Raw genomic sequence first — 15,899 nt, 5'->3', positions numbered from 1 at the left:
TCTTAAAACTAAATCCCCAAAGCCAGGCAACCAAAGAAGGAAGTAGGAAGAGTGCTGTTACCTCGAAGGGATTACAAGTCACGTCAGTGAACAAAATATGTATGAATCGTTGAAGGGAAAGCGAATTTGCTCTGTGAAACTTTCACTCAAACCCCGATAAAATGTTCAAGATAAATAAGTATTAAAGACAGTTCTTAAAGAAGATTTTATATTCAAATATGATTTGTAAGCATGACTTTGAATTAAGAATCTTTTCTGAAAATATATTCAGAATATGTTTAATATCTATTATGAATTTCTAAGTTGTTGTGGATATATAGTTTACCAAACTTGTATCTCTGATAATCATAGCCACGCGAATGGACTAGCTGTCTGTATAAACGTTACTGTTCAGTGCTAAGTGTAATCGGACTCCTAGCAACCTCGGGGGCTAGGGTTTCCTGGGCCGTCATCTTCAGGGAGCAGCTCTCCAGGTCTTTGTCCCATGAAACATGTAGATGTATGCAAGCCACCAACCTTTCAGTTGGCAGCCAAGTGCTTAACCATCACTGCTTCTTTATTGCAAACATCATAGAGGCAGAAATGTTTTCTCTCCTACCCTTTATTTGTATGTGTCTGTTATAAAATACAGAAACAAATTCAATCAGCCCTGGCCAAGCATCATGTAGGGATAGAAAATTGGAGTGGGCCTGGCATCAGGTCAGAGCACATCTCTATAATCAAATAGTGTGTTCGGCACTCTGGCAGCTCCGCTCCTCTGCTGCCTTTGCTCCCTTCTCCCTGCTGCAGGCAGGCGTAGGGCACGCATTGGTCAGGAAATGCTGTGGTAAGAATTTCAAAGCCCCATCAGATGTTTTCTGTTAGATTGTACTGAACTCAGTGGTGGTTAGCTCACGAGGGCTCTTCAATTAGCAACAAAAGAGGAATTTATTACTGTAGGTTGCAAAACAGCGTTTCACCAAGCATTTGTGGAGTACCTCCTGTCTTCAGCAACTTTGTCTGTATTCATTTAAGCCGTCATCAGTTTTGCTCTGCTTTCACATGCTGCCTCTCTCCTCCCTTCTGTCTGCTTGGAGTTATCGTCATGCTTTAAAAGAAAGTCAAAATCCAGGATAAAGAATGTGCAGGGTTCCATACTGTGAGGAGGAGGCAGCATATGGGCCAATTAGATACCAGAATTAAACAAGGAAAATATTTGGTTTTAAAGTTGGAATTTCCCTGTCGTCATGTGCAAGCATATGCCTAACTAAATGCCCTGCCTTGGTTGTGGGACAGGCAGACAGGCATGAAGAGGCTAAGGTACATATGCACATATGCCTGGGAGGGTTTCTCGTTTTTAACTGAAGTTACAGGAACTCAATTTGTTTCTGGGGTTCTTTGAGTTAAGATATCAAGAATTCAATATCTTTGAAACCAAACATTTTAAGTAATATCTTGAGGATAGGTTTTTTCTTCAGTGGTACTGTTTTAAATAAACCTACAAGGTTTATTTAAATCTTAGAACGGATTTGACTCAGTCACTGCCTTCTGGTACATGAATGTCTGACGTTTTCAGAACATAGTTTTTTCCCTTAAATATTTTCTGGGACTGAGAGTCTACCATGTTTTGAAGTTATTGAGATAGAATTAGTGTTTGAACCTCTGTAGTAAATTTTCCTTGTTAAGATATTTTAACAGGTATGGCTTATCTTAGATTGCCTTCAAATTGGAAGAAAAATTTAAAACTTTCAACTGTAGCCAACTATGACAGGTATTCTTTTTTTAAAAAAAACATTTTATTAGGGCCTCATACAACTCTTATCACAATCCATACATACATCCATTGTGTCAAACACATTTCTACATATGCTGTCATCATCATTTTCAAAGCATTTTCTTTCTACTTGAGCCCTTGGTATTAGTTCCTCATTTTTCCCCTCCCTCCCACTCCATCCCACCCTCATGAATCCTTGATAATTAAAAAAAATTATTATTTTTAAATAAATCATTTATTGGGGCTCATACAACTGTTACCACGTACATCAATTGAGTAAAGCACCCTTATACTTCAATATGAAACCATATAAAAATGATTTTAAAGGAAAGCTATATGAAGATACTAAGATGAATAGCATGAAAGCATGCTGAGGATAAATTTGGTTCTTTTGTGTGTCCAACAAAAATCTAAGCCAGGCTTTATAAACTTTCACCCAAAACACAATAAGAGTTTTGAAAAATAAAACAAAAACTTAATTATCCATGAGTACCACAGTCTTTCCATTGTAATTACTATACACAACTATGTATGTAGTTATATGGCAGTTTTGAAGATTTAAAAATACTTGTTCTTTTTGCACGTATAATTTTATGTACACATAATGAACAGATTATATATATATATTTTTTTATCTTTTTAAAAACTTAGTTATTGTGGTTTGGGGGAAAGTTTACAGAGCAAGTTAGTTTTCCTTGTAAAGTTTATACTCATTTTATTTTGTGACCTCAGTTACAGTTCCTTCAATAGAAACAGCACTCTTTCCATGTTCTCCCTGGGTTGTCTATTTCCCAACTTTTTTCGGGGGTAAATGGTCAAATGTGTTTGATTGTTATGAGGAATACATTCCTCATGAGTGTATTGTTCACTTTGTAGGTCTATCTGTTGCTTGGCTGCAAAGTGATCTCCAGAGGTGGGTTAGGTCCTGCTTTGAAGGGTATCTATCTAAGGACCATAGTCTCAGAGATTCCACCATTTTTTCCAACCTAAACTGGGTCTTTTTATGATTTTGAGTTTTGTTCCCCATTTTCTTCCCACTCTGTCAAGGACTTAATGTGAATCCTTTCGGAGCAGTTGGTAGTACTAGCTGGACATCATCTAGTTCTGGTTTCAGAGCTGAGAAAGATGTTCATTTTGTCACTTAGTCCATTGGATTAATTTTCCTATGTCTTTCAATAGTTGCATGTTAGATGGTAACTCATTAGTTTTTAAGACCTCAGTTACTACTCACCATAGTGAATGCAGAACGTTGTCTTTGTGGACTATGTTATGACAATATCCTTGGTGTCCCCAAGACCCTGGGAGTCATTCTCTCAAGGTGTTTGGTTATTTCTAAGAAGTTTTCATAACTTTGTTCCTTTTCTGCTCCACCACATATACTTGCAGCAAAGGTAGTTCCCCATGCACAGATATCCTCTGTTAAATATACTCCATTTGTCTGTATGTGGGTTTACTCCCGCTCGCCCTCTCTTGCCCACTCAGCCTGCATGTCTGGCCATGCATACTTACTATAGAGTTATGCAGATAACAGCATTCACTTTCATTGCTTTTCACTCCTGCAGCCCTCTCGGTAGCGTTCCCTGCCTTCACCAGGGTTTGCCTCCCTTTGTCTCATTGTATAATGCCTTCACCCAAGGTAACATTTGTCTGCCCTTTAGTCACCCATCAACCCTCTTGTCCTCTCCACATCTGGTAACGATCAAAGACTGTTTTAAGTGTGAAAATCTTTTATTTACTTCTTAAAATAGTCATCATATGCAGTATTTGTCCTTCCATTAGTGACCTCTTGTCCTCCAGGCTCATTCAAGCTATTGGGTATTTGACAGACTCATCATTAGTTTTTAATGATATGCTTAGTATTTCATTGTGTGTATGTACCAAAGTTTATTTATGTATTCTCCCAGTGCTGGCCATTTAGGTTATTTCCATCTTTTAGCTATTGTAATAGTGCTGTAATCAGCATATGCTTACATGTATTTATTCATTTTATGGCTCATATTTTTAAAGATAATTACCAAGTAGAAGGAGCCCTGGTGGTGTAGTAGGTTATGCTTTGTGCTACAAACTATCAGGTTAGCAGTTTGATACCACCAGCTTCTCCTTTGAGAAAAAGATGCGATTTTCTACTCCTGTAAAGAGTTATAATCTGCAAACCCCACAGGAGCCATTCCAATCTGTCCTATAGAGTTGCTATGAGACAGAATTGACTTGATGGCAGTACACTTGTTTTTTTAGTATACCAAGTTGAGGGATTGCGGCATCATATTTCTATTCCCAATGTTCTGAGGACGCACCACGCAACTTTCTATAGTGGTTGAACCATTTTCCAGTCCCACAGGCAGTGTAGGAGAGTTTCAGTCTCTACGCCTTCACCAGCATTTGTTGTTTGCTGTTTTTTTGTTTTTAAACTTTGCTATTAAAGCTGGGGTGAGATGATATCTGATTGTGGTTTTGATTTGCATCTCTATTGGCTAATGATCACAAGCTCTTCATCATGTTTGATTGCCTAAATACCTTCCTTGGTCAAGTGTCTTGCCTAAATACCTTCTTTGGTCAAGTGCCTAAATACCTTGATTGCCTAAATATCTTCCTTGGTCAAGTGTCTGTTCATATCCTCTGCCCATTTTAAAGTGGGATTGTTTGTTTGTTTTTTTTCTTGTTAATTTTAGACATTAGATTGTTGTCCAATATGTTGTTGCCATTTCCCTCTTTCCCCCAGTCTATGTGTTCACTTTTTATTCTTGTTGAAGTCTTTTGATGAACCTAAGTGTTTAACTTGTTTTCTGCTGTATTTTTGCAGTTATGTTTAATCTTCATTTTGGGGTTTCTAAGTTTATCCTTTTTTTTCCACTCGTGATCTTCATAGCTCTAGATTTTGCATTTAGGTCTTTTGATCCATCTCAGGTCATTTTTGATCATGGGTCTTGTTTCATTATCTGAAAATGGACATGCAGTTTCGCCAGCATCATTTTAAAAAGAGAGAGACTCCCTCTTCCCCATTTAAAGTGTTTCCGTCCATGTTGGGGTTGCTCCCAGTTCGTAAAGACTCTGTTCACGGTCCTGCGTTATTCTCACAGTTGTTATGTTTGAACTTATTGTGCAGACACTGTGTTAATCCTTCTGGAGGCTCTTCCTCTTTCCCACTGACTTACTTTACCAAGCACACGGTCCTTTTCCAAGGATTCAGCTCTCCGGATAACATGTCCAAAGTATGCGAATCAATGTCATGCCATTCTTACTTCTAAGGAGAATTCTGGTTGTATTTCTCCCTTGACAGAGTTAGTTTGTTTTCTGGAAATTAGTGATGCTTTCAGTATTCTTCATCAATACCATAACACAAATGCATCAACTATTCTGATGCATTCCTTTTCATTGTCCACCTTTCCATCGGTAGATGGATTTACTTCTGGGTTCTCAAATCAGTTACACTGCTTTATGTGTCTGTTGTTGTACCAGGACCAAGCTGTTTTGACTACTGTGGTTGAGTGGTCGGTTTTCAGATTGGGAAGTTTGAGGGCCTCGCACTTTGTTCTTTCACAGTGCTTTGTTATGTGAGTCTCCTCCTTTTCCAGGTAAAGGTGGTGCTTATTTTTTCCATCTTTAGAGAATGTTGTTGGAATCTAGATTGGGATTGCACTGTATCTGTAGATTGCTTTGGGTAGTATTAACATTTTCACAATGTTAAGAATTCTTATCCTTGAACATAGCATGTTCTTCCATTTACTGTATATACTCATGTATAAGCTGAGTCTTCCAGCACATTTTTAATGCAGTTTTTGTGGTAAAATGAGGTGCCTTGACTGATACTTGGGTCAGCTTGTACTCGAATATATACAGTATGTAGGTTTCTTGTAGTGGGATTATGTAGTTTTCTTTGTATAGATCTTTTGTTCCTCTGGTTCGGTTTATTATGAAGTATTTATTTAATTTTCGGGTAGTTATTGTAAATAACATTGTTTCCACATTTCCTTTGCAGAGCTCTCTATGTTATTGTAAAGAAAGCTGACTGATTTTTTTGGTTTGTTTTTGTATGTTGATTTTATACCTGTGACTTCACTTGGAAACGTTTAAGACCTCAGTTACTGATTATCGAAAAGATGTAGAATATTGCCTTTGTGGACTATGTCGTGTCCGTTACCCTCGCTCTGTCTCCTACTGTAGTCCTAAATCCTAATTCCTGTGATTCATTCCTTTAAGGAGTTTGGTTATGCCCCTTGTATGTTCTGTTGTATAGGACCTACTGCATTTGCAGTTCATACAAATGCATAGATAAAAATCACTTCTGCCAAAATTACATATGTACTCATGGGAGTATTAGCCATGCTTTCTTCCCCATACTTGTTCAGCTTGCACATCTATTCATTCACAGGTTGTTACTGATGGTGGAGGGTTGGGTATATACTAGTATTTACCTGTTAACTCTTACGCACTTCTCAGTCTCTTCCTTTGCCTTGGTAATGTTGCGTTGATTCCTCCTTAGTGTATATTTATTTTCTTTTCCCTTTGTTCAAGTTAATATGTGCCTACTTTCTTCTTAGTGATTTTCCTTCCCATCTCCATAATTGTCAAAGAATGTTTTTTTCTGTGAAACTTGTTCTTTTTATGGTAGAGGTCTCATATGTGTTTTTCTTTTTGTAATTAACTGATTTCACTCAGCCTTTCAGGTTCATTCATGTTATGAAGTGTTTCTTGGATTCATTATACCTTAATGTTTCATTTTGTGTATGTACAACAGTTTGTTTATCCATTCACTCTTTAGTGGGCAATTAGGTTGCTTTCATCTGTTTGCTATAGTGAATAATGCTCTGATTAACTTGACTGTATCTATTTGGTCACTATGGTTATTTCTCTAGTGGGAGGATTTCAGCATCATGTAGTATTTTTATTTTAGAAGTTTTAAGGAGTTCATACTGTTTTCCCCAATGGTTGTACCTTCTTACACCAACCAGCAGTATATGAAGGTTCCAATCACTTCACATTCTAAACAACATCTGTTTCATTTTTTTTTGCAATGACTACAGGGTTCTGAACATTTTTAATTTTACCAAAACCACTGATACGCACCCTGCATAACAAAAAGGAAATTTCTTGTGTTAAGCATTAAATATTCACTTTGAAAACTGAAGAGAAGGGACATAGCGGACGTGTAGGAATATGAGTTGGAATGCTTAAAGCTAACAGAAAGAAGTCTGCTTGAGTTTGTATTTGTTAAATAAAACAACTCCTGTGCACTGTGGCAGTTCGCGTTCTTTTGCATGTTTACTAAGTTTAGAGTGGAAATTCCTTAAAGGACTAATAACAATCCAAACTGCGCAAGTTCACAAAAGCAGCACAATTTGCAAGACATTTAGGAATACTAGTAAAATTTTCAAATTCCAAAAATCAAATTTTATTATTTTTTTAAAAATCATTTTACTGGGGGCACATACAGCTCTTATCACAATCCATACACATCCTTCCATTGTGTCAAGCATCTTTGTACATTTGTTGCCATCATCATTTTCAAAATATTTTCTTTCTACTTGAGCCCTTGGTATCAGCTCCTCATTTTTTCCCTTCCTCCTCCACCCTCTCTCCCTAACCCTGGATAATTTTTTTTACATGTCTTATACCGACCAATGTCTTCCTTCACCCTCTTTTCTGCTGTCAGTGTGTTGATATTCGATTCCCTCTTGCTTCCCCCACTTTCCTTTACCCCCCTAGTATGGCTACTCTCATTATTGGTCCTGAGGGGTTTATCTGTCCTGGATTCCCTGAGTTTCCAGCTCTTATCTGTACCCTTGTATATGCTCTGGTCAAGCTTGATTTATAGGGTAAAATCAAATTTTATAAAATGTATAAAAATTTTGACATTTCTGTAGAAACCAACTGACTCAGCATTGGGCTATGTAGTGCTTTGTATTTTTTAACCTTTGCCTACATGGATTCCAATTTTCAGATGTAAATGACTTGAGGAAAGGATTTTTAGAAATCCCTTAAAGCACCATTGATTATGCTAAATGTAGAGCATGCCCTCATTTTTTTTTTTTTGCTGAGTTGCAATGAATGTGTATTTTACACCTTGTGAAAATGTGGCTCTGTGCTAGTTCGGGGAAGATGGGAAGCAAAAACGGATAGTTTTCAAAAAGGCATTGGTTTCCTTTAGATTCTCAGACTAAGTTCTAGATTTTACAGTATAGCTTGAGAGGTAATGAATAAAAATGAAGGTTGGTTGATAAACTGTATACATTTCCCTTTTTCTTTTTTTTTCTTTAACATTTTATTAGGGGCGCATACAACTCCTATCACAGTCCATACATATACATACATCAATTGTATAAAGCACATCTGTACATTCTTTGCCCTAAACATTTTCCTTTTTTTTCTCCTCTTTTCTTTTTTTACATTTTATTAGGGACTCGTACACCTCTTATCACCATCCATACATATACATACATCAATTGTATAAAGCACATCCGCACATTCACTGCCCCAATCATTCTCAAAGCATTTGCTCTCCACTTAAGCCCTTTGCATCAGGTTCTCTTTTTTTCCCCCTGTCCCTCCCTGCTCCCCCCTCCCTCATGTGCCCTTGGTAATTTATACCTCGTTATTTTGTCATATCTTGCCCTATCCGGAGTCTCCCTTCCCCACCTTCTCTGCCATCCCTCTCCCAGGGAGGAGGTCACATGTGGATCCTTGTAATCAGTTCCCCCTTTCCAACCCACTCACCCTCCACTCTCCCAGCATCGCCCCTCACACCCTTGGTCTTGAAGGTATCATCCACCCTGGATTCCCTGTGCCTCCAGCCCTCATATGTACCAGTGTACAAGCTCTGCCCCATCCAGCCCTGCAAGGTAGAATTCGGATCATGGTAGTTGGGGGGGAGGAAGCATCCAGGATCTGGGGGAAAGCTGTGTTCCTCATCGGTACTACCTTGCACCCTGATTGACCCATCTCCTTTCCTAAACCCCTCTATAAGGGGATCTCCATTGGCCGACACTTGGGCCTTGGGTCTCCACTCTGCACTTCCCCTTTCATTCAATATGGTATGTATATATATATATATATATACACATACATACATATACACATACATATATATATTCATACTCACACACATATATACATATACACACATATATCTTTTTTTTTTGCATGATGCCTTAAAAATGGTCCCTTTGGCACCTCGTGATCGCACTGACTGATGTGCTTCTTCCATGTGGGCTTTTTTGCTTCTGAGCTAGATGGCCGCTTGTTCACCTTCAAGCCTTTAAGACCCCAGACACTATCTCTTTTGATAGCCGGGCACCATCAGTTTTCTTCACCACATCTACTTGTGCACCACTTTGGCTTCAGCAGTTGTGTCAGGAGTGTGAGCATCATAGAGTTCCAATTTAATAAAAGAAAGTATTCATGCATTGAGGGAGTGAGTGTTTGAGTAGAGGCCCAAGGTCCTTCCGCCACCTTAAAACTTAACCTATAAATAAAGACACATAGATCTATTTCCCCATCCTCCTATATATATTTGCATGTACATGTCTTTGTCTAGACCTCCATAAATGCCCTTTGACTCCTAGCTCTTTCCTCCATCTCCCTTGACTTTCCTCCTGCCCTACTACCATGCTTCGTCACCACCTGGGCTAGAGTATACCTCTTCTCTATGCAACCTTACCCTTGATCATTCCCCACCAGGCCTGCCACTCCCCCCTCACTACCACTTTGGGTCCCATGTTGTTCCCTTGTCCCTGTGTTTGTTAACACCACTTCTTACCCCCCACCCCCACCCCCCAGCCCTAGTCCCCCCGGAACTGTCGGTCCCGTTGTTTTTCCTCCAGATAGTTCATCCAGCCTGTCCTATTCAGACAGACCTGTGGAGTCACTAACATGCACGAAAACAAGACAGAGGAAAACAAAGCAACAGTATACAACCAGACAACAAAACAACAAAACAAACCACTGACAAAGAACAAAACAGAACACTTCACCAAAGAAAAGCTTGTAGTTATTTCAGGGATCATTTGCTGGCCCTTAGGAGCGTTTTCCAGTCCAGTCTGTTGGGGCACCACGCCCTGGCCCCCAAATCCACTTTCAGCATTCGCTGGGGACCTAGCCACTCCATTCCCTTGCTGTTCCACTGCATTCCCCCAGTGATTTGCCTCGGTGTGGTGGGATCAGGTCAGGTGCAATTCACACACTGTGTCTCCGGTGCTGTCCCCTGTATTGCCCTTAGTCACTGAGTGGCATCATTTCTCATAGTGAGGACAGCCATGTTGTTCTCTCTGTGAACTGGCTGCTCTACGTAGGAACATCATCCTCATGGCCTGGTGGGCCAGGCTGTGTTCCACTCTGTCCTCCTGCCCCTTCATCTGCTCCCGTGTGCTCTGATCAGATATGTCCATCTCCCGGAGCTGCACAGCCAATGTTGTCCTTTGGAATAAATTCATTTCGGGGGAGGGGCAGGAATCCACTTAATTTATGGTGCTGGGGCCAGCCTCCCAGACCTCTCCACTGGTTCCCTACTCCACGCCAGGATATTGCATTCACACCTTGCTGCACTGGGTTGAAGTCTGGTCCCACTTTCCCTGTGGAGATATAAACAATACCCTCCCCTTGGGTGGATTAGTGCCCATGCCCCCACTTCCCTTTTCTTCCTTATATTCATCTTTTTGTTTTCTTTTCCCCTCCTCCTCCACCATTGTCTACCATGTACATCCCTGGTTTTGGTCTGGTCTCTTCCATACTACACAGTCTTCACCCCTAAAATGTTTGTATACAGTAGCTTTTTCCCCTATGCCACTTTTGCTTTTTTTAAATTTTTTAATTCTTACCTCAGCGGGCTCATGTTGTACTTGTCCTTTTGTACCTGACTTACTTCGCTTAGCATGATTTCCTCCAGTTCTTCCCATGCCGCTATGTGCCTCATACGTTCATCACTGCTTTTTAGTGATGCGTAGTACTCCATTGTATGTATATACCATAGTTTTTTAATACACTCGCCAGTTGATGGAAATTTGGGTTGCTTCCAACTCCTTGCAATTGTGAACTGTGCCGCAATGAACATTGGAGCACAGATGTCTGGGCTTGGTTTGTTTCTTGCCTCTTTTGGGTATATGACCAGTAGGGGGTTTGCTGGGTCGAATTTCCCATTTTCTAACGCTGCCATTGAGTTGATTCCAACTCGATGCACCCTCTAAGAAAGAGTACAACTGCCCCCTGGGGTTTCTGAGGCATTGCAGGAGTAGAAAGCCTTGCGTTTCGCCCATGGACTCGCTGCTTCTTTCCAAACTGCTGATTTTGCAGCTCGAGCCCCAGCAAGTGGTTTTGTGGATGATGGTTTTGAACTACTAGCCTTGCAGTCAGAAGTCTAATGCGTAACCAACTGCATGCCGCCAGCAGCACTCCAGGGCTTCAAAGAGTTAAGGAAAAAGTCCGTTACCTAGAGTGACTTCAAAATACAAGCGAATGACTTCAACAACAACAAAATGGGGGGGAAATGCTTCCTTGCAGTTTAGGAGTTGAGAAGTTTGAAATTAGGGTGCTGCCTCTAGGGTACGTACTCTGTTGTCTCTGGGGGAAGCGCCTTGGCTCCTTGTCAACCTTCATGTGGAACAGTATTTATCTTCCCCATCTCTGCTTACTGAATTGGCTCTGCTAGATCTCAAGAGAGATTGACTCGGTGTGCTGCTACGCCGTACAGTAATGACGCCTCAGTGACGTAACAAAGCTTATTTCCAAGTAGAATTACAGGCAGTTTTTCCTGAGTTTGAACTGGTGCGTATGGTTTCTATTTAGCCCTGGTGGTGCTCTGTGTGAGGCATGGGCTGCTAACGGGTGTCTGCTCCTTTAAAGACTCACTGTAAGGGGTCACTGTACGGCCAAATCGACTCTAGAAGTGGGATTGATTTGGGGGGGTTTTGAGTGCAAGAAAAGGCTCTGAGCCTTTTTAGTGATTTGAAACTGCATGTGTAGCAAGTGAAGGTGATTGTTATGAATGTGTTGGGAGCAGCTGTTTCAAAGAGAGAACAAATTAACATAAATAAAGGGCATATAGGAGTTTTTATAAGTCTGAAGCTTTAACTTTATAAGCACATGTATTAAAAAATACACTGGGAAAAATGGATCAATTAGATTTCCATTTCATAATGACCCTCTAGAATACAGTAGAACTAAGCTGCCCCCAGGATTCCTGAGGCTGCAAATCTTGATGGACACAAAAAGCTGCATCTCGTTCACACAGAGCAGCTGCTGGATTTGAACTGCTAACCCTCTGATTAGCAGCTTGGTGTTTAATCCAGTGAACCACCCAGCCTTCTTTCCACAGGTAGAAACCAAACCAGAACCAAACTCATTGCCATCGAGTCAGTGCCTACTCATAGTGACCCAATTGGACGGGGAAGAACTGCCCTTTACAGGCGTAGAAAACCCTGCCTTTCTCCCATGGAGCGGCTGGCGGTTTCCAAACTGCTGATCTTGCAGATTGAAGCCCTAGGAGTAACTGCTACACCACCAGGGCTCCCCACTCGTAGAAGAGTTAGGATTTGTGTGTGTGTGTGTGTGTGTGTGTATGTATATATATATGTGTGTGTGTGTATATATATATATAATTTTATTGGGAGCTCTTGCAGATATCCCAACAATCCATAGTTCAATCACATCAAGCAATTCAAGCGGTATTGTATACTTGCTACCACAATCGGTTTCAATACATTTTCTTTCTTCTTGAACTTCTTGATATCAGCTCCCCTTTATCCCCTCCCTCTGCCCCTCCCCCACAACCAGGAATCCTTATCTTTTTTCCCTATAATAGTTTTTTTACTCTCATATCATACATGATCCAACCTGTGGGTCGCAACCCCTTTGGGGGTCGAATGACCCTTTCACAGGGGTTGCCTAAAACCCTTGGAAAACACATTTCTGATGGTTTTGGGAACTGAGACACTGCTCCTCTATCTGTCTCCAGGCGGGTCCGCCCACATGCAGATTTGCCCACGAACGAGCACCCACCCGGCGTGAAGACTGTTGTTACCCATGCTACACCATGCTTCCAGACAAAATTTTACTTATTTGAATTAGAAATAAATATTTCACAATATTTAATTACATACTGTTTTCTGATTAATCACTAGTCTTTCATTATGTTCAATTTGTAACAATGAAAATATATCCTGCATATCAGATATTTACATTATGATTCATAACGGTAGCAAAATTACACTTGTGAAGTAGTAATGAAAATAATTTTATGGTTAGGGGTCACCACAACATGAGGAACTGTATAAAAGGGTCACGACCCTAGGAAGGTTGAGAACCACATACAATTCTGTTGTTTATTCCCATCAAATGGGGTTATACAGTCATGAGTGCTATCAGCTCTCCATTCCCTCCACCCTTTCTTCTCGTACCCCAGAGAACCTTACTCCTGTTGTTGTTTCTGAAGGGTCATCTATCTTGGCACTCTATACCGAGTGATCTTAAATAAACAATGAAATATACAAATCTAATATGATTAATGAAGTAAAACAAAAACCATAATATGAAGGGGAAGAAATACTGAAGAACTACAGGATGGTTATGTGGTTCATCAGTGCTATACTGCACCCTGGATTTTTCATCCCTTCTGTGTGGCCCTTCTGAGGGTTGCTTGTTTTTTGAACTTCTGATATCCCTTCCTGTTGACACCTCATGATCACACAGGCTGGTGTGCTTCTTCCGTGTGGGCTTGTTGCTTCCCTGTTAGATGGCTGCTTGTTTAACTATAAGCCTTTAAGACTCCAGATGCTATATCTTTTAATAGCCAGGCACCATCAGCTTTCTTCACCATGTTTGCTTATGCACACATTTTGTCAGGAAGGTGAGTATCATACAATGTCACATTATTAGAATACACCATTCTTGAACTAAGGTAAGATTTAAGTAGAGGCCCAAAGTCCATATGCTTCCTTGTTGCATTTGTGTGTGTGTGTGTGTGTGTGTGTGTATCAGCAAAAGTCCATATGCTTCCTTGTTACATTTGTGTGTGTGTGTGTAAACAAAGATATGTTTAGATATTATTTCTTTCCTCTTTTCTTTTTTTCTGCCCTCCTACCCATTATGCTTACTCATCATTCACCTGTCAGTAATTCCTCTCAGATACAATTTAATTGATTAAACTCAACCAGAAAAGCTACACACATATTTTTGTGGGTATATAATTCAATCCGTAGAGTAGGTTTTATCTCATCATTTAAAATGGGTTTAGTGAGTACTAGCTTTGGGTATGAGATAAAACCTACTACTGTATTGATTGAAAGATGAGTTAGGATACTTGCCTGATAGGAGTTCATAGTCTATCCCAAGTGGCTAGATAGTAGCTTCCATTTATTATCAAAAATAAAATTTTCCTCAGACACTGTAGAATTTAAAAAAAGGGTTTTATTTAGTTTAAATTCTCTTAATTTATGAAAAATTTTAATGTGCATATTAGTTTTGCGCACAAATAAACCTAAGGCTATAGGTTCAGCTCTGTGTGAATCAGTTCAAGTTGTGAAATGTGCAGTCTCTGTCTTTGTCCTGTAAAATAGATTGCTGTTGATCAAAGAAAGGAATCGGACATGCAACTGCCCTATGTCTATCAGTACTGGAAACATCTAAAATGTCTAATAGTTCACTAAATATAGAATAGCAATATATAAAAGCCAAGGGCCATATTACAGATACCAGATCTTTCAAAGAGCAATTGCCACAACAGGACACGGTGTTTGCTAGAGTCAGCGTACACGTTTTCCATCAGTGACATGGGCCCGCCCAGCGGCGGCAACAGTGATCTCATACCGTGATTGTGAGGCTGGCACAGGGTCACGCAGCATTTCATCCCGTTCTGCGCAAAGTTGCTGTCAGTCAGCGCAGACTTGACAGCCTCTCCAAGGCAAAAGCCATGCACTGCCGTTGAGTGGATACCAACTGCTAGCGACGCCACTGGACAGGCTGAGACTGACTTTGTATAGACGGAGAAAGCTTCGTCTTTCCCCCACAGAGCAGCTAATATTCCAGCTGCTGATCTGCGGTGACAGCTCAGTGCGTAACCCACTGCGCCACCAGGGCTCCAGCCAGCAGTATTTACTAATCCTAGTCTGGTTTATTGGTGAATAAGGTCCCTCGGAAACGGCTTCTGTTCTGTCATGTCATCTTCATCGCTAGCTAGCTAGCTAGCTAGCTAGCCTTAAATTCACTTCCCCAGTGGGCAGATGTTTACTTTGTGAATGAAAGAGATTTTAAAAACAGAGCAATTATCCTTAATTAGTTCTGAGAATAATCCCAAACTCGATTTTCCTTAGAAAATAAACTTATGAATTGCTGCTTATATTGGCCATTGGACGGTAATATAAACAATCTTTAAATCCAATGACGTCAGAGCTTCTGAATGCATAACTTTTGGCACTGTGTAGGAATTTTGATGCTTAATTGAAATGTGACTAACCAAGTGATTTTCATAGCCTCATCCTAAAATTAACCACCCAGAGAAAAAGCAGCGATGGACACACAAATGGGATTTGACTTTGAAGAGCCTCTTAAGGGCTAACTGTACATTTTCACTGGATCTGGGCTGCATCATTGTCCTCTGCTTGCAGATAGCTGAGTCAGCTTACCTCTGGTACAAGGTGAGGGTGGTCTCAGGGAGCTGGGCTGGTCTTTTAATTTTACGTTCTTTATGTGGAGAAATTCAAGTGCATTAGCTGGAAAAAGGGTGCACAGGGTAGTCTTATTTCTTCCTTTTACTCAATTCTCTCAATACATTTGCAATGTATCGAGTACTTCCTGGGCTTCCTGTCCAGTGTGATTTTAAAGACAGTGCAGAGGCATTAATTAGGGGTTACGCTTGTTGCTAAATTTTAAGTGTTAAAGGACTTACTGGGTTAACTACATAGTTCTCTTTTAGTTAATTTGTTTTTCTTAGAATGGTACTTAAATGAGTGTAAGCAAAAGTGTACTTTATACTGACAGAGTCAAAATAAACTTATAAATTATAGACACACCCACAACAGCAACACTGTTCAAATAAGCTAACACTTTCAATAGAAGGGATGATTTTCATGGCTTTAGGTAGATGAAGTCATCTTAAACAAAATTCTAAAAGCAAAATATGAAATAGAAAAATAAATTGAGGGAACTGACTATATTATAATTT

At 40.1% G+C, this 15,899-nt stretch overlaps 1 protein-coding gene across 1 annotated transcript in view; it reads left to right on the top strand.

Moving 5' to 3' along the window:
- The window catches only part of TM2D1 (TM2 domain containing 1), a 58,369-nt gene that overhangs the window by 32,304 nt on the left and 10,166 nt on the right, over window positions 1–15,899 (top strand). The window lies entirely within an intron of this gene.

Source organism: Tenrec ecaudatus, chromosome 1 (genome assembly GCF_050624435.1).
Source record: "Tenrec ecaudatus isolate mTenEca1 chromosome 1, mTenEca1.hap1, whole genome shotgun sequence".
In the NCBI taxonomy this organism is placed as follows: domain Eukaryota; kingdom Metazoa; phylum Chordata; class Mammalia; order Afrosoricida; family Tenrecidae; genus Tenrec; species Tenrec ecaudatus.
Note: the sequence above shows the minus strand (reverse complement) of the source record. Positions and strands in the feature narration are given on the sequence as shown.